Genomic DNA, 26,947 nt, shown 5'->3' with positions numbered 1-26,947 from the left:
TTCTGGAGGGGCACTATTGATGTAAAATCGATTTGGGGACAAGGGACTAGCATTTCAGGGGAATGAGGCTTTGTTTAGAGCTTGCCTTATACCACAACAAATGATTTTCTTGAATAAAACTGTGCAACAAACCATATGTTTTGGTATAGCTAAGATAATGGATTTGAACACACCGCACATTCCCACATTTGCATGTTTTGAAAACTGGCAGCAATTCATCAGACACCAATTGGAGAGGATGGTTAGTGTGGCCGTTAGGTACTAACTGATGTCAAGCGCAGTTCCTGGGTAACACCGAGGGTTTTAAACTATGTAAAGCTGACCAGCATTACGTGCAGGCTGAACACTCAGGGGTGGTAACAACTTAAAGTGTTTGGAACTTGTGCCTTGATTGGCTGAATGAATGAAATAAATTTATAGTGCGCAACTAAAACCCGAAGGCATCAAGGCGCCTACAAAACAGATCAAAAACCAGAAAACAAAACACCACTACAAGTATGACTTTACAAAAAGATGGGTTTTCAAGGCAGCTCTGAAAAGCTGTAAGGTGGGAAGAGACCTAAGTTCGAGTGGGAGATCATTCCACCACTTAGGTGCTAGAAAGGAAAAGGCTTTGCCTCCCCATCTCACTTTCCGGATACGGGGAACCAGTAGGAGAAGTTTGTTAGAGGAACGCAAGTTCCTGGAGGGGCTATAATGGGACAGAATAGCACCCACACCAGAAGAGCTACCCCTAGCTAGAGCCCTATAGGTCATACACATGGTCTTAAAGAGTATACGATCCTCTATAGGCAGCCAGTGTAACAATTTTCTGGCAGAGGTAGCCGAGGCATACCTAGGCAAATCAAGGACAAACCTAGCTGCTGCGTTCTGGGCTACTTGCAAGCGCTGCAGCAGACTTCTATTAAGTCCCGCATAAAGCGCATTGCAGTAGTCCAGCCGAGAACCGATAAGAGCAACAGCCACTTGTTTCCTTGCCTGCTGTGAGAGATAGTGTCTGATTTTTCTCAATCTGTATATGATGCCCCAGCAGGTAGAGACCGTTCTATTAACTTGTTGACACATGTTAAGGGTAGGGTCGATCAAAACGCCTAGATTTTTGGCCGACGAGGTGGGGTCAGGGCACATTCCCAATGAATCAGGCCACCAATCATGTGACCAAACCTCTTCCTTTCCACCAAACACCATCACCTCCGTCTTCTCCCCATTCAGCTTCAGTGAGTTGTGAATCATCCATTGTCCTACAGCCTCCATACAAGATCTAAAGTTGAAGGCAGTTGACATAACTGACTGGGAGAGAGAGACGAGGATCTGTGTGTCATCTGCATAGGAGACTACCTCCATCCCAAAAGATCTTATAAGTCTGGCAAGGGGGGTCACATATATGTTAAAAAGGGTCGGACTTAAAGCTGACCCCTGAGGGACCCCACATTGCACAGACAGGGATGGAGATAGAAACTCCCCCAGCTTCACTCTTTGCTCTCTTTGACCAAGAAAAGAGGTCAATAAGCACAAAGCTGCTCCATCAACCCCAATCTCCCTCAGACGAGATGACAGGACTGAGGGAGATAGGGTATCAAAGGCTGCCGTAAGGTCCAGTAGGATAAGGAGGGCGGTCTGACCCCCATCTACCCGAGTGCGGATATTATCCAGCACTATGGTGAGGGCCGACTCGGTGCTGTGTTCCCTCCTAAAACCATGCTGGGAATGATCAAGGCAGCCAGAGCTTTCTACAAAAGCTGCGAGATGTTTATTGAGATGAGTTTCTAACATCTTCGCAGGGGCAGGGAGCAGTGAGATGGGGCGGACGTTTTTTAAGACCCCAGGATCAAGAGATGGTTTCTTGAGTAGGGGCTTCACTACAGCCCTTTTCCATTGAGGAGGGAAGATACCATCCCTTATGGCCCTATTCATGATGTCAACAAGGGGAGGCAAGAAGGTTTCCCTGCATTGCTTAAGAATCTTAAGGGGACAAATATCCAGAGGCGAACCAGACTTAGTATTAGTCAGGAGGATCTCTAAATCCTGCAAGGAGAGAAGAGGAAAGGATTCCAAATGTCCCCGAGAGGATTATCCATTTGAGCAATGGGAACATGAGCCACATCCCTAAATACCGGGGGCTCAATAGTCGAAGTCCTCTGCAGCTCCAAGGTGGAATAGATATCAGAGATCTTCGTCTGGAAAAAGACAGCTATACTGTCACAGAGTTGCTGCGAAGCAGTAACAGGGTCCGGGGTTTGAAGGGACATAAGAGAGTCCACTATCCTAAAAAGCTCTTTAGGAGAGGAAAGAGAGGAGGAAAGGGCCGTAAAGTATTCCTGTTTAGCCCTTATCACTTCCCGCTTATACTTCCTCATCAAAATTCTATGGGCTTCCTTGTTCCTCCAATCCCAACTAGAATGCCAAAGCCGCTCCCGTCTCCTAACTTCCTGTCTGAGAGATCTTAGATGCTCCGAAAACCAAGGGGCAGAAGGCTTTTTTCTCGCTGAATAACGCACCCGGATAGGCGCCAACTCATCCAGTGCGTCAGTAACAGCCTTTTCAAATAGCGTTACCGCCCCCTGAACATTCTCCTCTTGAGAGACAGCCAGGCTGGGAGCCCAAGGAGCAAAGGAGCTATCCGTAATTTTCTTAAAATCCCTACGGAGTTCCATCCTGCTAGGAGCTTTATCATGCCTGTTCATAATCGGGCAAGACACCTCAAACGGGACAGCCAGATGATCGGACCAAGAGAGAAAAAAGGGGTCCCTTACTACCAACTTCTCATCGTTCGAGAAGATCCCGTCAAGCGTATGACCTGCTCGATGGGTAATGCCTCTGACCAATTGCGTCAATCCACAGGCTGACATAACTTCCAGCAGGGAGAGAGTATCGGTAGACTCCAGTAATTCTAAATGATAGTTTAGGTCTCCCAGAACCGTAAGGTTTTTGCGACCGAAATAGGGTTCTAAGATGTGGAGTAGCTGATGACCAAAGTCCCCTCTGGGACCAGGGGGACGATAAATCAAAATCCCATTAAAAATGGACTCATGAGCAGCCTTTAAAGAAAAGTACATAGCCTGAAAATTATCTTTAGGGTCTGATAAAGATAAGGTGTGGCAGTAGAAAGTGTCTTTATACAAAATCGCCAAACCTCCTCCAACACGACCAATTCTATCCTGCCGAGACAGACAATAGCCCATAGGGACCGCTTCCACCAAATCAGGACCAGAGGAGTCCCTTGCCCATGTTTCCGTAACAAAGACCCATGAGGGTTTCCTGTCCAATACAAGCTCCTTAAAAGACGTATTATTTTTTATCAACGAACGAGCATTAATAAGAATACAGTCTTCTCCCATCAGATTGATTTCAACCTTGGTATTATGTGTTGACAAATGGGAGAAAGGGGGGAGGATCAAATCTCCCGATCCTACCAGTGAACAGCCACAACCTAAAGGAAGTACAAATTTATCCGGTGCGGTCTTATGGGAACATGGGAGTCTGGAGGGTTTTAGCCTAAGTAAGTCATTCATAGAGTATGAACGGAATATATAACTTTCCCTGCACTGACCTGATGTCCAGCCGGACAGCCCGTCCTCAGCGCGGACGGGCGCAGACGGGCTGGACTCTGGCGTGACTCCGGCGTCACTGTGGCGCTCACGCTGCGCGCTAACGCTGCGCGTCATAATGACCAGTAAAAATAGGGCTCTGCCCCAACCACCTGACTGCTAGAGCGCCGGGGAAGGAGAGAGCTTCCCTGAAACCAACCCAAAATGGCGCCCAATACGATCAGAACGCGAGGGCCAGAGCCGCCAGAAAGCGGTGAGGGACACAATTACAGTGCAGCAGTGCGGAGGGTGAGTAAAAACAGGGGAAAAGGACCTAGGCTAACCTAAAGACAACAAAAATACGAAACAGGGTATTTTAAAATTACAAACACGTCTTGAAGTAAGCACAGCGCGCAATGGTGTAGAACCTGGTAAAATGCTCCTACCTCAGTCCACACTTATAGAGCTATGTCCAAGGACTGCCTCCGCCCCAACCACCTGACTGCTAGAGCGCCGGGGAAGGAGAGAGCTTCCCTGAAACCAACCCAAAATGGCGCCCAATACGATCAGAACGCGAGGGCCAGAGCCGCCAGAAAGCGGTGAGGGACACAATTACAGTGCAGCAGTGCGGAGGGTGAGTAAAAACAGGGGAAAAGGACCTAGGCTAACCTAAAGACAACAAAAATACGAAACAGGGTATTTTAAAATTACAAACACGTCTTGAAGTAAGCACAGCGCGCAATGGTGTAGAACCTGGTAAAATGCTCCTACCTCAGTCCACACTTATAGAGCTATGTCCAAGGACTGCCTCCGCCCCAACCACCTGACTGCTAGAGCGCCGGGGAAGGAGAGAGCTTCCCTGAAACCAACCCAAAATGGCGCCCAATACGATCAGAACGCGAGGGCCAGAGCCGCCAGAAAGCGGTGAGGGACACAATTACAGTGCAGCAGTGCGGAGGGTGAGTAAAAACAGGGGGAAAGGACCTAGGCTAACCTAAAGACAACAAAAATACGAAACAGGGTATTTTAAAATTACAAACACGTCTTGAAGTAAGCACAGCGCGCAATGGTGTAGAACCTGGGCTAAACACCTCAACGCTGTCTCATGTGAAAGAACACTTGTCTCTTCTTTCTGATGACCTGGAACTAATAGACTTCTTGTTAGCTCCTGGAAAACCATGTCAAAAGTCCTTCTTGTTTGCAATATACAATGAAATATGGAAGGTTTCTCAGCAGGAAGCTGCTGAAAGACTGAACAAAATTAACAGGGCTAATCTGTAAAAGGCTTTAGCGGTAGTTGACAATAAGATGACAACATTATCATCTAGAATGTACTCCCTGGGCAACATAGTGTGATCATCAATTGACATTTTACAGCATGACATGTCTGCTTTATAACATGGGCAAACTCAGATTAGATCCATCTTGCTACTGAGTTGGATGCTTCAGACACTTCGTTCTGCTCACGTACCATGGCAACATATTAATGCCACCAGCTTGTTTTCACCATACCAACAAACAAAACAGCAAATACTCATGACACGCAAAGATGCGACATACACTATGTTGCACACAGAGAAATTAGACAGGCAACCATTCACTTTTGCTGAAACACCCTCCATGGATCGGAGAAGCCACTGGTTCATTTTCAACATTTTATTTCCAATACTGCTTAGAACACCATCATGTAGACAGATATGAAGAGTTAGGGAAAGGGTATGGACACAAGTATTGGGAATTACCTTTCAAATTCCATTGTCGGAATAAGGAAACTGAAGACTTTCTCAACGGCTCTGCCTGCGAGAATGTTTAAAGTGGCTCCTTAGTGTGCAAGGAGGTTTCGCTCCACAGGGCATGTAATGCTTCTGCAGCAAACTTATCTTGCTACTTGAAGGGTTCCCTGGTGGCTGTCATTTGTCTGACTTTCTGAGTGCTCTCGAATGGGAGTTATATGATGTTGAACAATCAAGGTTGCTGTGAGATAAGACCTGGCATAGCTTATCTTGTCACAATTTCTATCATTGTGACTTGTTGTACACAAGTATTATTTCCACCTGCTCGTACAGTTAGGGAGGCAACGTTATGACCTTCAATAAAACTTTTGAACATGCACTTTGATGCCTTGAGCAGACTGAAAGTCTTACTTTTTCATAAAGATGTGGCCTTAACATCTGCAAAGGAGACATTAGATTTTCAAGTTGCAAGGTCCTCTTCAGAGATACAGTCGCTACTGCGCACTGATTTCCCACAACATTTTGGAAAGTGGGTGCATCACATTTTTAACATGTCCCATACCATGTGGGTAGCACACTTTTTAAGAGTCTGGGCTCCAGTTTGGTTAGCACCTTGCAGGCAGTTTTCGGAGTTATTCCATCATTCATTCATTCCATGCTCGGAAGCGTTTTTGTGGGTCTTCCACTGGTCCTGTTCCTGATTGTCAGGACTGGGATTTTAATTTTTCTGCTCTGCAAGGGATGGCCCATTTTGAGATCGAATGGACTTGGCACTACCACATGTGCTCCTGTGCCGTGAACGCACGGTACAATGCTTCAGCACACCTTTGCTTCAAGAACTGAATGAGCATTGGGTCCAGTTTTTTCAGCCTGTTTGGCTTCACTGCGTACAGCATGTATTCCACTGTCGGGTGTGCCTTGGACTTGTGGCTAGGATGCAATTGGTTGAGCCTTCTGACATAAATGTACTGGTGGACCCCGTAGAGGCCCATTTGTATAGCTGTCCATCACATATACCTTTGCTTCTGAATGCATTTTATGAGCCTACCTAGGATGCTTCTGCTCCTAGTGAGTTGGATCTTGGTTCTGGTTCTGCGGACCCTTCATTGGCTGTGGCCACACCCTCAGTGGCTGCTGTGGGGGCTCGATGGGAACACATTTGCCACATAAACCTGCTCCGAGGTGTGCCTTTGGGATTATTGCCTGCGGTGGCTGGGAACAGAAATGTTTCGTCTACCTCTCTGAACACATCAACAATTGGCTATTCTGTTTGGTGGGAACTTTTGATTTGGCCTGTTTTTAACATCCTAAATAGTTTTTAAATGTGTTCTTTTACAATGCTTTTATATCATTTAAATGACTTTCTGTATGCTTCTGCTTTCAAGATGTACGATTGCCTTTTTTAAATGATTTTAATAGAATTTGTTTAGCATAATTTTACATATGTAGACAGTAGCACTGTTATGCATGTAAGGATCGCTTGGTATGTTCCACAGGAGCGTCAGGAACCTGGAGATAAGCCCTCAGTCGTCCCCTACGGCCTTCCGACACTATCAGACTCTAGAGTAACGGATGACACGCCAGGGGAAAACAGGGAAACAAAACAAGGATAGGCGGGGAGAGAAGGCAGGTTGTGTTGTTAGACCACGTCAGGGTTAAAGGCAGGAATTCTCAGCTGTAAAACAAAAATCTATATTAATGTGCTTCAATATCAAGTGACCTCAATGTATGAACACTCTATGTTAGGGAAACCTACCACGGTTATTTTTCACCACTCGATATATGAGGAACTCTCAGCACGGTTATATTTGTCTCACAATGCTAGAAATCCCTATGACGAGACACAAGGTTAATAACTAGCAATCTACTTTGAGACGGTGCTTAAACAAAGAATGTGCCAGGCTCACCCCGTAAGTATCCAAGAGAACTGTGAGTGAGGCAAAATAACGTCTTCTTCTAATAATCTCCTAAGGTGAGTGGTTTACTAAAGGGCCGAAGGGTAATGACATTCATTGGTTAGGAATTCATGGAGGATAATCATATGTAAACCCCACCTATATCTATGATAAGTGTTGTAAAGCGTTATTACCGTGTTTTCTAAAATGAAATGCTGCCTCCTAAATGTTGCGCGATGGTCCACGCTAGTTAACCCCACCTTCAATACGTAATGAGGAACATAATGCAGGATACAGAACGAGAATACCTTTCTCATTCAATGGAAGGTATTTAGACCAATGGACGAGTAATATTCAAGAAGAATAATAACAGAAACAGGTTACACACCGGCATCTAAACGACAGAGAGGCGCCTTAACTGCAGGCTCCAATGCTATGAACAAAAGATACCAATGCCGGTTTCAAAACAGGTGTCCACACAGGAGAACAGCTCGTGGAACGGGACCCAAAGAAACTCAATTGGACTCGAGAAGGAATCCAGGGCCTTACTTTTTTTTTTTTTTTTTTTTTTTTTTTTGAAACCGTTTATTGCAGTTTGTAAAAGTTACAGGTATGGGCCTACAACCACCCGGCCGGCCGCTAGAGTGACAAAAGCATATTACATACATACAGTAAAAGTCTCTCGGCAGTGCAGAGTAGTGAAACAGGAGTAATCAATGGTGCAGGCCACACAGCTCCCTGCCCACAGTACGGTTCCCTTTTCTTGAAACAAAACAACACCAAAAAACCACACCCGCAAGGCAACCCGCGATCCAAAGTGACAGCACGTGCTCCCTAAGTGGGGGATCCAAACCAGCAGCAGAACTCTGAAGAGGGGAATGGGAGTAGGTCAGGGACTGGGGGACCGCGCGCCCGCGGCCGAGGGAGGGGGGCCGTCTAGGGAGACGGAGCAGGCGAGGCAGCCGGTAGCAGTGGTGGCTCACAAATACCCCCGCGGTAGGCGTTCCAGGGGCCCCAGAGTTTCACCCACGCCCCAGGCTTACCCCTCGCCACATACACCACCTTTTCACGAAACATACACCAATCCATATGCTCTTTCCAGGCCGACACCGCAGGGGGCCTCTGGGATCCCCACAATTGAGCGATGTCACGCTTAGCTATCTTGTATCCCAGAGTCACCCACCGCGTCTGCGGGACCGAATAGTCATTCGGTTCCCATACATTCAGCAAGCATCTCCTCGCTTCAGGCGGCAGCGCGACACGCGTAACCACACGCAGGACCTCATGCACTCCACGCCAGAATCGCTCCACCTTCGGGCACTCCCACAGTATATGCATGAAAGTCGCCAACGCACCACAGCCACGCTTACACATTCCGTCACCAGCAAAACCCATACGCAGAAGCCTTGGCCCCGTCACGTAAACCCGGTGGAGGATCTTGAGCTGGACGAAACGAAGGCGAGCCGGGATGGCCACCTCTTTAGGAGAGGCCACCGCGGAAATCCAATCCTCGTCGTCCAGCTCCAGCCCGTCGGCAACCCAAGCCTCGCGGAGACTAGTCAGCAGGCACGATCTATCATTGATCAGTTTTTTGTATATGAGGGAGATCGTGCTGTCCGGTACATGGCCGTCCAGCACTCTGTCCTCCAGGGGGGAAGACTCCGGAATGGATGCGACATCCGGGAAGACGGAGCCCAGCGCATGGCGGACTTGTAGGTACCGAAAGTACTCACTGCCCTGCAGCTGAAACTCCGCCTGCAGCGTCTCAAAAGTTTTGAATCCCCCCCTCGTCCAGAGATCTCCCACCGTGCTGATTCCGATCGTGTCCCACTTCTCGAAGCCCTTCGACGTCCACAGGGAGCCCAACCTCTCAGACGCATACAGCGGTGACGCCCTGGTCAAACGGTCCTTCCACCCCATAGCTGCATTAGCCGCGTGCCAGACACGCACCATGACACGCGTCGGTCCCGTCAAACGGGAGTCGGGCGCGCCAGAGTAGAGCGCTCGATTGTAATCGCCACCGGGCAGGAGCATCTTATCCATCTCAAATGCCGGGTTCAAGGCGGGCCCGTAAAGGCCATGATTAATTGCAGCTAGTTGGGAGGCCCAGTAATACCGTTTAATGTCCGGGAGGGCGACCCCCCCATCGTACCACGGGAGCGTCAATTTAGCCAGAGCAATGCGCGGCCTCCCGTCCCAGAACAGGCGCCGCTGGAGGCCCTCCACCTCACGGAAATAGCGTGCCGGGACCAAGTCCATAGTATTCTGGAGGGCGTAGAGGAAGCGCGGCAGGGACATCATTTTAAACAAGGCCGCTCGGCCGAGCGGCGAGAGCGGCAGACGCCGCCAGCGCACCACGTCCTCCTTCAAGCGCTGGAGGGGGGGTAGCAAATTCCGCTCATAGCGGGCCTCCGGGTCAAGAGTGATATAGATACCCAGGTACCGAAAACCTTGGGAGGCAATCTGGATCGGACAGTCCCGTGGTAGGACCGGAGCCTCCCCGGAAAGCACATAGACACAGGATTTCGCCCAGTTGATGACCAGGCCTGAGTTGCGACCGAATGAGCGCAAAACATCAACCAGGACGATCAGTGATTTACGCGGGGAGGCGAGATACAGAAGGATATCGTCAGCATAGAGGGACACACGGTCCTCATGCTCGGGGGTCCAGCGGAGACCACGGATAGAAGGGTGCCACCGCAGCCACTCCGCCAGGTGCTCCAGGGCCAGGGCAAACAGGAGAGGCGACAGGGGGCAACCCTGTCGCGTGCCCCGCCCCAGCGCGAATGGGGCCGAGACTCGCCCATTCACTACCACCTGCGCCAATGGGCCCGAATATAGCAATTTGACCCAGCTAATGAAACCCGGGCCAAACCCAAATTTCGCCAGCATCGCCCAGATGTATGGCCATTCAAGCGTATCAAACGCCATGGTGGCGTCCAAGGACGCCAAGATGGCCGGCTCCCGCACAAATGGGACACGCGCGAGCACCCCGTGTAAGCGCCGCAGATTGAGCGCCGTGTTGCGGTGCGGTATAAAGCCAGATTGGTCTTGGTGGACCAAGTCGCCCACCACGCCGACCAACCGGTTGGCCAACACCTTGGCGAGGATTTTGGGCTCCGCGTTCAAGAGCGAAATCGGCCTATAGGATGTGACCCGTTCACGGGGCTTCCCCTCCTTGTGGATCACCACAATTGTGGCCAGACGCTGGTCCGGCGGGAGGGAACCCTGCGAGTGGGCCGCCAGGAACATCGCGCGCAGGTGGGGCGCCAACACATCCGGGCGTAGCTTGTATAGCTCGATGGGAATACCATTGGGGCCCATGGCCTTGCCGGATGCAACCGAGCGAATAGCCAAGGCAATTTCGTCCGAGGTGGGAGGGGCGTCCAGCGAATCTCTGTCCTCCACCGTAAGGGAGGGCAGTGCGATGTCCCGAAGCAGGGCATGGGAATCTTCCTCCGAGCAGGGGGAAACCGGGGAGTAGACTTCGCGGAAATAATCCGCGAAGCAGGAGACAATGGCTTCCGGCTCAGTGACACACGCACCATCAACACTCTCAATCAAAGGCACCACACGGCTCGCTCTCTCCCTCTTATCCAACCACGCAATCAATTTGCCAGCCTTATCACCCACATCATACAATCGCCCCTGCTGCTCTCTACTGAGGCCCCTGGCCGCCTCCGTGACGAGGGCCCGATAGGCCGCCTGCTTTAGGTGTAGAACATGCAACTTGGCGTCTGTTACCCCGCTCCCCAGGTCACCCTCCAGTTCTGCAATTTCGGCCTCTACCCGGGTCACCTCCTCCCGCTCGCGCCGCCGGGCATGGGAGATAAAGGAGAGGGCCTCCCCTCTAAGAACTACCTTGAAAGCCTCCCACAGGGAGATGGCCGAAGGGACCGACCCCACATTCTCGTCGAAATATCGCTGTAAGGATTTAATCAAACCGGCACGAATGGTGGGGTCGCGCAAATACCATGCATTGATTGGGGCCACCCTGCCATCCCCCCTCGGGAAGACATCGAAATGCAACAACAATGGGGAGTGGTCTGAGATACCCCGCGCCAGATGGCGCACCTCCCCCACCCTCCCTGCATGGGCCGCCGGGACAAGGATGTAATCAAGCCGCGAGAGGCTACCATGGGCACCCGAGTGGAAGGTGTACTGTCTCAATGCGGGATGCTTTAATCGCCAGCAATCCACCAGGCCCAGCGTGTCCAGAAGGCCGGGCAGCCACGCCTGTGCCCGGGGGAGGTCCCTAGGGGGATGGCGATCCATAGACCCAGAGGCTACCGCATTAAAGTCCCCTCCAACCACCAGCAGGCCACTCGGAAGGTCCAGAAGGAGGCGCCCCAGGTCCGCGAATGTGGTGGCTTGTAACCCAGGCGGGACGTACACTGATATAAAGATAAACACTCTATCCTCCATTCTTCCCACCAGAACCGTGTAGCGTCCCCTCTCATCATGGCGCACCTCATCAATCTCCAACGGGAGCGAGTTCTTGATCATAATGCCCACCCCCCGCGAGCCCGAGGTGAAGCCGGAATGGGCCGCCAAACGATATCCCCGCCGATTCATTGCATGAAAGGAGTTACCTATAAGGTGCGTCTCCTGCAGGAAGACAACATCTGGTGAAATACGTTTTAAGTACTGCAGGACCACACCACGCTTAATCCTATCCCCCAGGCCGTTAACATTCCATGACAACACAGTCAACTCCCTACCCCCCATCATACGTCGAAACCATCGGTCGTCCCCCATCGAGCATCCTAAAAACAACAACACAGTAGCGGGTTTGCCTTGCGGTGCTAACAAACTCCAGGGCCTTACTTGATAGCAGGAACTCAATCGGGTAAAGTACCACCAACCAAATGGATTGCGCGTCCAATGTTACCGCTTCTGCAAACACGGCAACGCCACGCCAGACAAGGAACCACGAATCCGACAGCACTCGTTCACTTCGATTCGACTTCAAACCGGAAACAGGAAACACTGTGAAACGGAAGTCAGGCAAACACTAAGGGGACGGAAATGGGGCTAGGTGCAAGAACGCTAAGCAGCGTTTACACGCGCCTACGCTCCTTATATACTATACATGTCTCGGGGGCAGAACCGCGGGGCATGACAGCGCATAGGTTTTTTATTATTAGATAGCTTTTAGTCGACTTATGTCCAAGGAGCGGGTGTCATGTGGTTTAGTTAGGCCCAGGTAGAAACACTTCAATTTTTTGGGGATAATCAATTTTATTAGCATTTTGAGGGAAAATCAAACAAAATGACAGCACACAGCTTACACGGTAAGTCAGAAGTCATCTCCAACAGACAATAGAATCCACAATCTGGGTAGGAGTATTCAAGCACGTCACCCCACCTGAGAAGCAGTACATTATTACATGGGAGAGCCAATGCAAGTAGATTAAAACGGTAGATTCAACCATTTGCCCCAAACCTTGTGGAACTTCGCTGGACAGCCACGAGCCTCGAAGAGGGGTTCCTCCTGGGCCGTGCACCTGTCCACTCCCTGGCGCCACTTTCGCAGGGTAGGGGGGTTGGCCTGAGCCCAGGCCGCCACAATATCTCGCTTGGCCACCGCGACCGCCGTACCCAGAAAGTGTTTGTCTGTCCTAGAGCTGTCCAACCCAGGGTCTGCGTGAGCTCGGATTCCACCCTGGACCAGAATGGGGCAAGGCCCGGGCACAACAAGACAATGTGGTAAAAGTCAGCCGGAGCCCGGCCGCGTTGCGTGCAGTCCGGGGCGGGGCGCAGTACCGCCCTGTATAGGCGCTCAGGAGTAAGACAGGCCGTATGAAGGTAACAGAGTTGAATGAGGTGGAGTTTGGAGGAGGTCGTAAGGGTTTTGGGAGCCATAAGGGCATTGCGCCAATCTGCGTCCTCTAGGGGGCCCAGCCATCCCTCCCACCGGATCCGCAGAGAGTCTAAAGTGGTATATCCGTGACACTCCTCCTCTTCCTAGATTTCCCATCATGACCTGTGCTTCCAACGGGCTAAACTCAGGCAGTGACGTACCTAAAGGGATATGCACAGTGAGGGCGTGACTGAGCTGTAAGTACTTATAGAATTGGGATGTGTGAAGGGTATAGCGCTGCTGTAGGTCGGGGAAGGCCCTGATGTGATCCCCCACCCACACATCCCCAAGGAGGGAGATCCCGACGTGGTCTCACTGTCAGAAGCCTGAGAGGGTCGACGCATCATGCAACCACGTGCCCTGCCACAGGGGTGTGTGTTGAGTGAGTCGCTTGTCCCAGCACGTGTGTTGCAGGGCGGAGTGCCAGGCCACCAGGACCGCTCTGGTGATTGGTGGCATTGCCTGTGGTATAGGAGCCCCATATAAGTAAGCTTGAATTCGTGGGACCTCCGTGTCTCTAAGTTCAGTCCGATAGGCCGGGTCAGACCACCGCCCAGTGAACCAGTCATGGATGACGAGGAGTCTGGTAGCCAGGTAGTAGAGGTGGAGATTCGTCACTCCCATGCCTCCGTCAAAGGGTGGGATCCTGCAGCAGGCCAGAGCGATGGGCGGCCTCCCACCCCATCCCCCCACAGAAACCTTGTGATCACCCCATCAATTTCTTGGAAACAAGTTCACGGGAAGTGAAAGGTGATATTCTGAATGATGTATAGGAAGCGGGGAAGGATCATCATTTTAAAAAGAGCCCCTCTTTCAAGGGGGATAAGGGGTAGGGTTTGCCAGTGCTTGAGGTCGTTTTTGGCTTTCGTGACCAGGGGGGTAACATTGAGCGCCCATTCCAGCTCCGGGAGCGGAGCCACCCAAATCCCAAGGTACTTGAATGACTGTCTCCTGATGGGGATATTCGACTGCCAGTCGAAGCAATCCCTTGAAGGATGGAGGGGGATCAGGGTAGACTTAGCCGGGTTGAGTTGCAGGCCCAAGACATTCTTGAAGGCCGGGAACACCTCCAGGTAGCGGGGACTGGAGCATTCTGGGTCTACCAAGAAGAGCAGGACATCATCCGCATACAGGGCGATTTTGTCCACATGGTGAGAAACCCAGGACCAGCCCTGGATTCGAGAGTCACTGCGTATGAGGCAGGCCAGGGGCTCCATCGCCAGCGCGAATAGGAGGGGTGAGCGGGGGCACCCCTGGCGCATGCCTCTCCGGATTTGAAACATCTCTGAGATGGCACCGTTGATAAGGACCCTGGCTGTGGCATTGGAGTACAGGACACGGATGAGGCTTCGGAAGTGGGGGCCGAAACCCATTGTCACGAGGACGTCCTCCGAATACTTCCAGTCCACCGTATCAAAGGCCTTCTAAAAATCTATAAGTAGGAGTGCCAGGTACGGTGTTAGTCTGTGGCAGTGGGCCAAAGCGAGATGGAGGCGCCGTATGCAGTGTCTGGTACCGCGTGCCGGCATGAAGCCGCACTGATCCGGGTGGACCAGCTTGTGCAAGAGAACACTGCCATTTTTAAATGCACATATTTCTTAAGTTGCCTTCTCTTTCACACAATCACTTTTGACAAACATTTGCTTGCGTGACAGTTCAGGGCTAGTTTCTCCGAAAACAACTTTGCAAATAAACTATCACGGCACCATGAACATTTCATACAAGGCCTCGGACACACATTGTGCAAATGTTGTTATTTGTTATTTCGCTCATGAGGTGACGTTGCTATCAAAGGGACAATAAACAATGTCAGCTCAGCTGAAGCATTGACACGGAAGCATGGATACCATTGTTATAAATCAACACGCACTTCTGTGCTCAAATTAGAGGAGCACTCGGCTGTCACTTGTGAGGTCATCACTGTGTTCACGTTTCAGCTTAGCTGGTTCCTGTTGATCCCTCTGCGAGGAGGGATGTCCAACCTGTAACCCAGATGTTGACCTACATACTGTGCCTTCAGGTAATGGGGAGTTAAATCATCCTACAGGGAATTCTTGCAGAGCATACACACCCCAGACAACTAGGTTAGGGAATGCATAGTAGGAGTACACTATACTCAGTACTTATATGCCAGCATATATCCAGTACTTTAGCACCTTGGGGGAATTGTTCAATCTTTTTACCGTCCTTATACTTCTAATCACTTTAATCTGCATTTGCCTATTGATCATTGAAGCTCATATATTCTATACAAGAATAACAATGGTTCAATAAATATTCAAAACGCCCCTTTGTGTATGTCTTGTATATCTCTCCAAGAGTGCACGAGTGTGTGAGGGAAAAGATACTTGATCTGTTACGATTCTTGGGAGAAATCATGGTTGTCTTGTTCTGAGGTTGCCCAAACTATTTGTTGCCTGTCTAGGTTTAGGGGACTTATGGGGGTACTGCGAGCTAGCTGGCCTACTGGACAAAATATCCTGAGGGGGTTTGTAGAATCAGTCTGGCACCAATCTTAATGTTCATGTTGCCTGATAAACGCACAGTTCCTACTGGGAATTGGAAACCGTACAACACCACTCCCTCCCTCGCTTCTAGCTGTAGTGGTTATTCCCTATTCACTAAAGGCAACATCAAGCTATGCCACACTAGTAGTCCAAGTCTCAAGAGTCCACTGTGACACTATTTGAAAGTCAACAGTGTTCCAGCACTGCAGCGCTAATTAGCAGAAAGTTTGGCCGGGTCGACTGGTCCATAATCAGTCTTACCCGCACTTTGCAGGATCAGAGCGACCGGAGTTCCTGAGGGTGTCCCTTCCATGGGTGCTGGAGTAGCGGCAGCTGATTCCAGTGAGTTCGCTGCATGTGACCCAAGCACTTTGCACTCAGTGGTGTAGAGTCCTCACGTGCGGGCATGCCTCCACAGCAGTTAGAAGTTCTAGGCGGCTTCTCCTTTCAGGGTAAGTCTCTCGTTCCTCCAGTGATGGGGGTGTTGAAAAGATCCTGACGTGACTCCTTTATCCCAGGCAGGTATGCAGAGTCCCACAGCAATGTCACTCTTCCATGGATTACCTCAACCAGGTCACACATTTTGCTGGTCCTGGTGACCCCCGCAGGCATACAGGGTCACTGTATCCTCACGGTACATGAACTGTGGTCGGATCAGCACAGTGAAGTCCTCGTCAGCGGACCCTCCTGGCATATGAGGCCACAGCCCAGTACCACACATGAGCTTTGGCCCTCACTGCATGGCAGTCTTCTCACTGAAGCCCCTTCCTGCCATACGGAGTCACTGCTCCCCACTATACACAGGCTCCGTCCCGATCGGTGCAGCAGCCATCTCCTCAAAGCTCGTAAAAAGAGTCCACTCAGCAGGGCACCCCACTGGACCTTGGTCCCTACAACACTCTCCTCTTCTTCACAGGGCACACTGGTCTTTGGAAGCAGGCAGGCACTGGTGTTCCAGACTGCCATGTATTATACCATTCACAGGCACCAGCACACCCAGTGCATGTATACAGCATAGACACAATGCACAGCACTGTATACTTCCTGAACTGTACCCCTCACAGGCACACATATATTCAGCACATCCATTTAATATGCACACTCTGCACAGTAATGTATCCTTCATGTACTGTACCCTTCATAGGCAAACATATATTCAGCACATGCATTTAACATGCATGCACTTCATCCTTCATGTATTGTACCACTCACAGGTACACATACATCGAACACATAAATTTAACCTGGACGCACGGCACAACGCTATATCCTTCATATATTGTGCCAGGCACGCATACACCCAGCACATGCATCTACCATCAGTGACGGCTTGCGAGTGTGTGCTGCAGGGCGGGGGAGGGGCAGGGTGGGGGTAGTAAACTCCGTCAAACGGTTGAAGGAAGTTAAATAAGTAAATAAATAAATAAAACAATTTACATTGTGCGCGATGCATCGCCGAGTTGCTGTTGCAGCGTGCGCAATGTAAATTGTTTTATTTATTTATATACTTAACTTAGCTCCCTTCGGCCGTATGCCGTAGTTTACTACCCCCCACCCTGCCCCTCCCCCACCGCTCCGCAGCACACCCTCGGCGTGCCGCCACTGTCTACCATGTACGCACTGCACAGTACTGCATTATCTCTGTATTATACCACTCACAGGGACACATACACCCAGCAAAGATACGCCGCTCATGCGCTTCGCAGCACTTTTTTCTAGATATGGAAGAAATAACAAAAAAAGAAGTGACAGAGTTAAGTAAGAAAAGCACATTTGTTCCGCCTAATTCAGAAATGCCGCCACAAGTCTTGGCTTTGAAATGGCAGTGATATCATCCCTGACACAGTTGGAACGGAAATCGAGATATCACAAGCCCAACCTATTGCAACCCTTGACATATGTCTCAGCAGAATTGAATGGAAACAGCAACCTTCTCATCAAACCAGCAGACTAGGGAGGAGCAATAACTGTCCAGAATAAAGTGGATTACATGCCTAAAGGCTCGAGCCAAATACCAGATACCAACTACTATCACAAACAGAATTATGATTCATCTAAAGAAGTGAGTAAAGCAATTGCTTTCCTCCTGGTGGGAGGTAATTCGGAAGGCTGGTTGGGACTGAAAGAACTGAAATATCTAACCAGAGAAAATCCAAGGACCCCGGTCCTGTTCCTACTCACTAAAATCTATAAGGATCCTGAGAACCCTCCAGGGAGACCAATTGTCTGTGACTCAATTCTTGAGCCCCTTTCTAAGCATGCAATTTTTTTTCTGAAAACTTTTCTGAAACCACCAGATATTACATACAAGTTACCACAGATTTTATCACCCACATAGAAGGAACTACATTTGACGCTGCTAATCAAATTTTAGAGAAATTTGAAGCCATTTCGGCTTTACACCAACATTTCTCAAGAAGAAGTTTTAAAAGGGGTCCAACTATATCTGGAGAAAAGGGAAAGGCCCCATCAAATTCAAACAGAATTCATCATGAAATTTGCCAAGTTGGAACTATTTTCTTTTCAACGATCAATCCTACCTTCAGATCAAAGGCACTGCTATGGGGTGGCCATTCACACCAGAAATAGCCGTTCTGTATATGGCAGAATTTGAAGTGAAGTTTGTTTTTAATAACAATGCATTTCATGAGAAGTTATCCCCATGGCTCCGATACATCGATGATGTATTTTGCATATGGACAGTTGATCAAGGTGGGAGGCGGAAGGACGACAGCAGGTTGATTCTCACTGCTGAGTGCATGCTCCTCCCTAGCTTTCCCTGACCACCACCAACCACAAAGCCTGATTCCGGAAATGCCAATGCTCGTCAGCTGAGAGGGATCTGTGAATTTGGCCGTGCACGGTCAGGGAGCGCGAATGTGACAGCTCTGCAGCAGGAGGGTGTATGGTCGTACCAGACTTGGCGGCTGGCCACACGGAGTGGCAGAATTGTATCTTTAGCCCTGTGTGAGAAGTTGGCCTGGCATATGCTGTTCCTAGTTATAGGGACACCTTGCACCAGTCCAATTCGACTCCTATTGATGGTAGGTTTAAGACAACCTTTAAAGAAAGCTATCCTAGTGGTAGCTGTGGAGAGCAGCCTTCAGGCTGAGTCTTGAAGGAGTGTTAAGCTTATTGTTTTACCATAATAACCTCTTGAATAACCAAATGAAAGAGTAGCCCACACAGGTATATATATAAAATATATGTATTTATTCTAGACAGAATCCCACAGTCACTTTATGGGGCTAGTGGCAAAGTTACAATTCAAACAAGCATTTCTAAACACAATAAATAGCACAGAAATCAATGGGCCCCAGGGGGGGACCAAACCATATACTAAAATAGTGGTATAAGAACCACGACAATTCTACAGGCAATGCCTAGGGCATTCAGGATCGCTGGCCCCTTAAGAATCCACCCACAGTTAAGAGGAAGGGGACCCACGGGAGGCGTGTGCAGTGCGAGAAGTTGCTGTCGGGATCGCAATGTTAGCCTATGGAGAATGTCGCGGTTGAATAATTAAGGTTTAAGGACACTTCTAACAACAGTACAAAGTTAAGGCTTGAGACTTAAGGCTTTGGAGAGCCCACCACCACGGAAGTACCGAAGTACCACTGTTACCTGCCCCAGGGAAGCCGGGTGCATAGGTCGATTCTGGTGTCGGGTCGCGGGCTGATTTTCTATGGAAAAGGAGTCCAAACTGCTGCTAGCTGGAAGTGTCGCTGAAGTCGTGAAGATTGAAGTTGAAGAAAAGACAAAGATGAACCTGAAAGCAGAGGGGACAGAGTCTGGGTCACAGCACAGTGACCAGGGAGCTCACAGGAAGGAGCTCGTGGATGTCGGGTGCTTCAGGTGTGGAAGGTACAGCTGGGCTCTGCAGTCACGGGCTCCGGGAGGCTTCAAGGAAGGCCAGCTTCTGGAGGGCGACTGTCCCACGTCGGCTGAGGGTCGCTGCGGTGTTAGTGTCCCGATTGGATCCACTAAGCATTGGCAACCGCAACCCACGCAAGATGAACAAAGCAGCTGCTGGTGCAGACCCACGTGGTCTGAGGGTGCTCTCCTTTGCAGGGAGCGTAGAACAGGCCTGGAGCAACCAGGGGAACTCTTAGAAAAGAAGATTGTCCTCCGTCAGGGCCCACAAGTCGAGGGACAAGGGACCGCGGAAGGCAGCAAAATGGAGTGCGTAAAAGGGCTCCCACGGGCCACCGGAGCGGGCCAGGGAGCTGAGGGTCGGCACAAATGCTGCTTGAAGGTTGGCTCAAGAATGGGCCAAAGCACAACTTCCCCACTGGTCGGGTCGTGTGCTGGACAAGAGGTGGCTGGTGTCTCGGGGTATGCGGGGATCTCGACACCCACGTGGTCCAGGGTGCTCAGACTTGCTGGGCACACTCACAGGACGCTGGGATGCACTGGAGACCCACCTCGAGGTTGCTGGAAGGCGTCGAAGGTCGTGAGAGCAACGAAGTTCCAACCGGGTATCTTGTAGTCTTTTAGGTGCCTGCCAAGCAGGGGGATAACTCCTTTATCCCAAGGGAGATTTCTTCAGTCAGCTGGGCAGCAGCGCGTCGAAGGTCAGTTCTGTGAAGTCCTGTACGAATCTAAGGCTCTAGGGCAAAGTTATTCCCATATATCCCCAAGATTAGGGGATGGTCCAAAAGAGAGCCTACCAATCAGAGTAGAGGCGGGAAAGGGTGGCTACACCCACTCCCCTTTGTGTGTTTCCCGCCTGGGCGAGGGGCAGGATGCCCCTGAACCGGTTCCAGGCGGTGTATGCAGAATTGGGGCTCTGCAGCTGCCTACGTGCAACTCTGAATGGACTTTTGGTGCACCCACCCTGTTCCAATCCACATATCCTGTCTGGGGAGGTGCTGGCACCTCCCTGCCACAGGAGCCCTATTGTCCAGATGGCGAGGCTGGGGTTTTCCCCAGCAACAGCCAGCCAGAGTCGTGTAGGTGGCGAACAGTAGCCATGTTGTGGTACATGTGCACTTTTAAATTGGTTTCCAAATTCTACCGCTTTTCCCATATCACCCTCCTAGCAAGGGGGAATCGTGCCCCCATGCCCATGGCTGGACTGGGGGTATGATTCCTTCATGTTTGACACCAAACACGATATGGTTCTGTGTAGCCATTCCTAAGTTACAGCGATGACGCAATAACTTATAATGCGGTTAAGAGTATATGGTATGGCTACACTACAAACAACCCAGTAACGATTTTACGAAGGTTGCAGAGAGGTCCTACTCACGTAGGGGTCCCCCCTCACACATACCTCAGCACCCAGCCCTGTAGGATTACCAGGGCCTGCCATAGGGGTGACCTATGAGAGTATATGTGTTGTATGGTATGGGACATAGGGTACCTACATCCCTGTAAGGGGTGCTAGCACCACCTTACCCAGACTACAGTAGTGGTCTGGTGGTGTCAGTTTGGGTGGCTGTCCCAGGGTGGCACAATAAGTGCTGCAGCCCTGGTAGGCCTACTGGGGGACCCATGCCCTGGGTACCTAGGGTACCATCTACAAGGGACTGGTAGGGCATGCCCAGCATCCAATTATGTTTGTACCTAGAGTACTCACAACAGTTTTAGGGAGAAAGCAGATAGGCTGGGGTCCTGGATAGCAGGATCCCAGCCAGACTAGTCAAAAACCACTTAAATACCAGGCAAAAAGTTGGGGGCAACCATTAGTCAGATTCCACTCTCCTACATAACCCCCCCCCCCCCCAAACGAAAGGAGATAAGGCAAACCTTGTCCAGATAAGCCTTTATTTCCTGAGTGGCCATATAAGGAAGAACCTGTACTAACATGGTTGCTCCCTGTGTCATGGTCCACTTGGGAAATCCTACCCCAAGGGGTTCTAGAGTTTCTCCAAAGTCTAGGGAAATTACCTGTATTGGTTTTTGGGTCAGAGGTGGGCTGGTGGGGTGTCTGAGTCTGGAAGTGAGACCCTACTTGGGTTGGTCTCAACCTCCTCAGATCACTGGCCACTATGGAAGCCTTTCTGCCCATGACTGTGTCATATCTGGCCCTAAGGGTCAACCTCTGGCTGCCTACAGCTGGGGGTTGGATCCCTTTGGCTGGAATAGTGGAGGGCACTGGAAGGTTTGGGGCAGCTAGGCCCCAGGTTTCCCTGTGCTCAACAACATCCATTTGAGGGGTGCCTATACCTAGGGGTAAGGGGGATCCCTCAGTTTGTAGAGGAATATTCACCTGGCTGAAACTACTCTGCTGGGTGTCCCTAATCTGTTGATGAGGGGGTTCCTCTGGGCAGGGGCCCAATAAGGGTCCACTGACCTCCCTGACCTCTGCAGCCCTGGGCTGACTGAGGCAGGGTAGAGAGGGGCAGGATACCTGCTCCAGACTGGGTAGCACCTTGGAAGGATCCCCTGCCATCAGAGAGGTGGGCAGGTCAGGCCTGTCCACTTCTGGGGCAGTTACTTCACAAGGGGCAGGATCAGTTCCCTGAGAAACTTGACCCTTACCTGTAGTCTGGTGGGGGGAGGACTGTTCCTCTTCCCCTATGCTCTCTGTTTGGGTAGAGTGATCCATAGTTTCAGGCTTCACTCTTTCTATTTTCTCCTGGGGTGGAGGTGAGGCCCTCAGGGTCTCATCCACTTTCTCAGGGATTCCTACCATTTTCAAATGGGCCTTGTGGTCAACCTCAGCCCAGGCTGAGATTTCTAGATCATTCCCCAGTAGACAATCTACAGGCAAGTTTGGGGACACTGCCACTCTCTTGGGGCCAGTGACCCCTCCCCAGCTGAGATTTATCACTGCCATGGGATGATCTGTCCTGATTCCATCTATGTTGGTCACCTGGTAGCTAAACCCAGGTAAAAGCTGATCTAGGGGCACTAGCCTCTTGGTCACCATGGTGACACTGGCCCCTGTGTCCTTATAGGCCACAGCCTTCTGACCATTGATTATAGGTTCTTGTCTGTACCTGCCCAGAATACTGGGGCTCATGGTAAAGTTGGCAAACCCCATGCCACCATCACAGACCATAGTTGCTAATGCAGGGGACCTGGCTAGGCCAGAGTCCACTGGTGTCCCCAAAGAGAACCCAACTAAGTTTTTGGGTGCACTCCCACCACCTGGGGGATTACTACTAGTAGTAACAGGAGGTGTTGGAGCTGGTTTTGGAGGGACATTCTCTTTATTGCCATTCTTTGGACAGCTGGAGTCAGTTTTCCAGTGGCCAGGTTTCTTACACACATGGCAATATGGTTTCTTGTTATTAGAGGAAGTATTTTGGGACCCACCCCCAGCACTGGGTTGTTGGGGCCCTTCAGAGGACTTTTCTTGTTTATCATCCCCACCTTTCTCTTTGGGCTTAGTGGAATCCTTCTTCTGGTCACCAACTTGGTTCTTAGGCCTAATCCTGGTTCTGACCCATTTGTCTGCCTTCTTTCCCAATTCTTGGGGAGAGGTCAGATCAGAGTCCACCAGGTGCTGGTGTAAAAGTTGGTTCTGACAATTATTAAGAATCTGCTCCCTCATAATGAGATTATACAATCCTTGATAATCATTAACTTTACTGCCATTTAACCAACCTTCCAGTGCCTTGGTTGCACAATCCACAAAGTCTACCCAATCCTGATTCTGTGCTTTCTGGGTGTCTCTGAACTTAAGTCTGTATTGATCAGTGGTTAAGCCAAACCCCTCTATTAAAGCAGCTTTCAGGATATAATAATCATCAGCATCCTCTTCTCTTACAGAGAGGAGCTTGTCTCTACCTTTATCTGAAAAGGAGAGCCACAGGATTGCTGCCCACTGCTCTACAGGGACCCTCTGTACTCTACAGGCCCTTTCAAGAGCAGATATCCATTTGTGGATATCATCCCCATTCTGATAGGGGGGCACAATCTTGTGGAGGTTCCTATTGTCAGGGACTCTCTCTCTAACTCTAGGGGTTTCATCACTGCCACCAGGGATCTCTAGACCCCATTTCTTTGAAGCTTTCTGAAGCTCCAGGGTTTCCCTGTCCAATGCTAACTGTTCTCTTTTAAGCTCAAGCTTAGCCTGCTCAAATTTGATCAGTCTGCATTTCCTCTCATGAGAGGTTTCTCTTCTCTGAGAAGAGGCAGAGGACCCTTTGGATCTCCTAGAATGGTTGGATCCCACTGAGGGGGATCTGTTCCTTCTTGGATCCACCACTCTCCTTTTAAGGGTGGAGGGAGTGCCTCTTGGGCCATCACCTCCATGCTGTGAGTGGTCTGTTTCTTCCAGGTCAGGATTTTCATCCTCTTCCTGTTCCTCTTCAGATTCCACTCTGGGAGTGTCCTCTTCTGAGGGGTGCCCACCCACTCTGTCCGTCCCTCTGGATCCTATGGACTCCATAAAGTCTGCTATGAGCAGGATCTCCTTGAGACGTTTTGTGTTGGCACCTCTTTCTGTCTTCAGTCCCCTAAGGGTGCACATTTCCCTGAGCTCTACAAAGGTGAAATTATCATACTTATCTATAGGGACCCTCTGGGGTCCTTCCATAGCCTTAGTGCCACCTGAAGACATGTTTAGTGTAGTGATGTATCTACCTACACTAAGTGTGGCCTACTGAACCCTCTCTTGAGTTGTAGTCAAGGTGTGCTAACCCCTCTACACACAACTCCAAGTTCAGTAGAACTTATTGTATTCTAGCTTGAATTTATATGTACCTTTGGTACCTTGTGGCTTTCACTTTAGAAATTCAATTTGTTATCTGGTAAAACAATGGCAAGCTTGAATCCAACCGCTGCACACCAATGTGAGAAGTTGGCCTGGCATATGGTGTTCCTAGTTATAGGGACACCTTGCACCAGTCCAATTCGACTCCTATTGATGGTAGGTTTAAGACAACCTTTAAAGAAAGCTATCCTAGTGGTAGCTGTGGAGAGCAGCCTTCAGGCTGAGTCTTGAAGGAGTGTTAAGCTTATTGTTTTACCATAATAACCTCTTGAATAACCAAATGAAAGAGTAGCCCACACAGGTATATATATAAAATATATGTATTTATTCTAGACAGAATCCCACAGTCACTTTATGGGGCTAGTGGCAAAGTTACAATTCAAACAAGCATTTCTAAACACAATAAATAGCACAGAAATCAATGGGCCCCAGGGGGGGACCAAACCATATACTAAAATAGTGGTATAAGAACCACGACAATTCTACAGGCAATGCCTAGGGCATTCAGGATCGCTGGCCCCTTAAGAATCCACCCACAGTTAAGAGGAAGGGGACCCACGGGAGGCGTGTGCAGTGCGAGAAGTTGCTGTCGGGATCGCAATGTTAGCCTATGGAGAATGTCGCGGTTGAATAATTAAGGTTTAAGGACACTTCTAACAACAGTACAAAGTTAAGGCTTGAGACTTAAGGCTTTGGAGAGCCCACCACCACGGAAGTACCGAAGTACCACTGTTACCTGCCCCAGGGAAGCCGGGTGCATAGGTCGATTCTGGTGTCGGGTCGCGGGCTGATTTTCTATGGAAAAGGAGTCCAAACTGCTGCTAGCTGGAAGTGTCGCTGAAGTCGTGAAGATTGAAGTTGAAGAAAAGACAAAGATGAACCTGAAAGCAGAGGGGACAGAGTCTGGGTCACAGCACAGTGACCAGGGAGCTCACAGGAAGGAGCTCGTGGATGTCGGGTGCTTCAGGTGTGGAAGGTACAGCTGGGCTCTGCAGTCACGGGCTCCGGGAGGCTTCAAGGAAGGCCAGCTTCTGGAGGGCGACTGTCCCACGTCGGCTGAGGGTCGCTGCGGTGTTAGTGTCCCGATTGGATCCACTAAGCATTGGCAACCGCAACCCACGCAAGATGAACAAAGCAGCTGCTGGTGCAGACCCACGTGGTCTGAGGGTGCTCTCCTTTGCAGGGAGCGTAGAGCAGGCCTGGAGCAACCAGGGGAACTCTTAGAAAAGAAGATTGTCCTCCGTCAGGGCCCACAAGTCGAGGGACAAGGGACCGCAGAAGGCAGCAAAATGGAGTGCGTAAAAGGGCTCCCATGGGCCACCGGAGCGGGCCAGGGAGCTGAGGGTCGGCACAAATGCTGCTTGAAGGTTGGCTCAAGAATGGGCCAAAGCACAACTTCCCCACTGGTCGGGGTCGTGTGCTGGACAAGAGGTGGCCGGTGTCTCGGGGTATGCGGGGATCTCGACACCCACGTGGTCCAGGGTGCTCAGACTTGCTGGGCACACTCACAGGACGCTGGGATGCACTGGAGACCCACCTCGAGGTTGCTGGAAGGCGTCGAAGGTCGTGAGAGCAACGAAGTTCCAACCGGGTATCTTGTAGTCTTTTAGGTGCCTGCCAAGCAGGGGGATAACTCCTTTATCCCAAGGGAGATTTCTTCAGTCAGCTGGGCAGCAGCTCGTCGAAGGTCAGTTCTGTGAAGTCCTGTACGAATCTAAGGCTCTAGGGCAAAGTTATTCCCATATATCCCCAAGATTAGGGGATGGTCCAAAAGAGAGCCTACCAATCAGAGTAGAGGCGGGAAAGGGTGGCTACACCCACTCCCCTTTGTGTGTTTCCCGCCTGGGCGAGGGGCAGGATGCCCCTGAACCGGTTCCAGGCGGTGTATGCAGAATTGGGGCTCTGCAGCTGCCTACGTGCAACTCTGAATGGACTTTTGGTGCACCCACCCTGTTCCAATCCACATATCCTGTCTGGGGAGGTGCTGGCACCTCCCTGCCACAGGAGCCCTATTGTCCAGATGGCGAGGCTGGGGTTTTCCCCAGCAACAGCCAGCCAGAGTCGTGTAGGTGGCGAACAGTAGCCATGTTGTGGTACATGTGCACTTTTAAATTGGTTTCCAAATTCTACCGCTTTTCCCATATCACCCTCCTAGCAAGGGGGAATCGTGCCCCCATGCCCATGGCTGGACTGGGGGTATGATTCCTTCATGTTTGACACCAAACACGATATGGTTCTGTGTAGCCATTCCTAAGTTACAGCGATGACGCAATAACTTATAATGCGGTTAAGAGTATATGGTATGGCTACACTACAAACAACCCAGTAACGATTTTACGAAGGTTGCAGAGAGGTCCTACTCACGTAGGGGTCCCCCCTCACACATACCTCAGCACCCAGCCCTGTAGGATTACCAGGGCCTGCCATAGGGGTGACCTATGAGAGTATATGTGTTGTATGGTATGGGACATAGGGTACCTACATCCCTGTAAGGGGTGCTAGCACCACCTTACCCAGACTACAGTAGTGGTCTGGTGGTGTCAGTTTGGGTGGCTGTCCCAGGGTGGCACAATAAGTGCTGCAGCCCTGGTAGGCCTACTGGGGGACCCATGCCCTGGGTACCTAGGGTACCATCTACAAGGGACTGGTAGGGCATGCCCAGCATCCAATTATGTTTGTACCTAGAGTACTCACAACAGTTTTAGGGAGAAAGCAGATAGGCTGGGGTCCTGGATAGCAGGATCCCAGCCAGAC

This window comes from Triturus cristatus, chromosome 7, assembly GCF_964204655.1.
Source record: "Triturus cristatus chromosome 7, aTriCri1.1, whole genome shotgun sequence".
Taxonomy (NCBI): Eukaryota; Metazoa; Chordata; class Amphibia; order Caudata; family Salamandridae; genus Triturus; species Triturus cristatus.
The sequence above is the reverse complement of the archived record's forward strand: the minus strand, read 5'-3'. Positions refer to the sequence as shown.